A 1,283-nucleotide genomic window follows, 5' to 3' on the forward strand; every position below is an offset into this window, starting at 1 on the left:
CAAGTCAGTCAGTACTTCCCAAAGGTTTACCACGTGGTTAAAACTGCAGGAAATTATAAGGGATTGAAAAAAGTTTAGAGATAAGATCCAACTCCTACCCTCAAGAACCCTGCAAATCTGAAGAAATCAAATTCTGCAATGCAGACTGTAAGTGCAGTAAGTGACCACAGCAAGGACAGAGTTAATGCGCTGGAGTGAGGTGTGTGAAGGGGCAGACCTTGACACGGGTAAAACATATTCCAAGGGGGAAAAAGCTTCATGTTGGAGCACTCCAAGGATGTCACCTTAGAAGTATTCTGGTAGGAGGAGCATTCAAAAATAATCCAACTTTTACTGACTGGCTAGTCTAAGTCCGTACAGAAAAGAACTAGACAGACTCAGTTCTTACGAAACTTAAAGAGTCCTGATCAAAAACTAGGAGAAAACAAAACAACAAGTTACTACAGAGCAGCATGACAAACAATAAAGGGTGATCTGGATGGCAGGCCCTGGGCCACTCTTGTATGTTGCCAGGCAGGATTGTCTACTCACTTGTCTGGAGCATGGGGCCCCTCTGCCCCAGCCTGCCTACCCCTGGACAGTGGAGAGGACTGGCAGGTGAACACTGTGCCTGATGAGCCAGCAGGCTGAGCGCCAGAATAGGCTTCTAGGAGTTAACACTTGAGCTGAGGCCTGCGGGCGGAGTGGGTGTTTGCCAGGGAGGACAACTTTGGCAGAAGGAATAATAAACAGAGTCTGGCACGGCAGCTTGTCTCCCCCATCCTCTCCACCTGGGGTTGCCCGATAAAATTCAGGGCGCTCACTGAAATCTGAATTTCTGGTAAACAACTGATAGTTTTGGAAATATAAGAATGCCCCTAACATTGCAAGCAACATACACATTCTGCCTCTGCTTCAAATGATCCCAGCCGGTCTCAGGAGACTCACAAACTCCTCGCGAATACCGGAGAGCTGGTGTAGTAAAGTATTGGACACTATCTCAGGCTTCTTTTCCTTTCAATCCTAATTTTTCACTCTCTGGCCTCCAGCCAAGGCCTACGGGATATAGCTCGCAGCTTGTTGGGTCGGGGGTCCGCCTCCTGATGACTGGAATTGGGGAAGGAGACGAGCGGCCCACTCATGAAAACACATTCGCTCCGTTCTTCAGTATTTTCGGCCAGTGAGGGCTGTCGGGCAAGCGGATGTTGTCTTAGCCAGGAATCGGAAGTCCCGCCTCCGAAGGGGGAGGAGCAGAAGCTAGACAGCCAATGCCGGGGGAGGAATTCTAGGGCCGGCGCCTCCGA

This window comes from Oryctolagus cuniculus, chromosome 7, assembly GCF_051225735.1.
Source record: "Oryctolagus cuniculus isolate XC-2025 breed Fujian yellow rabbit chromosome 7, ASM5122573v1, whole genome shotgun sequence".
Lineage (NCBI taxonomy): Eukaryota > Metazoa > Chordata > Mammalia > Lagomorpha > Leporidae > Oryctolagus > Oryctolagus cuniculus.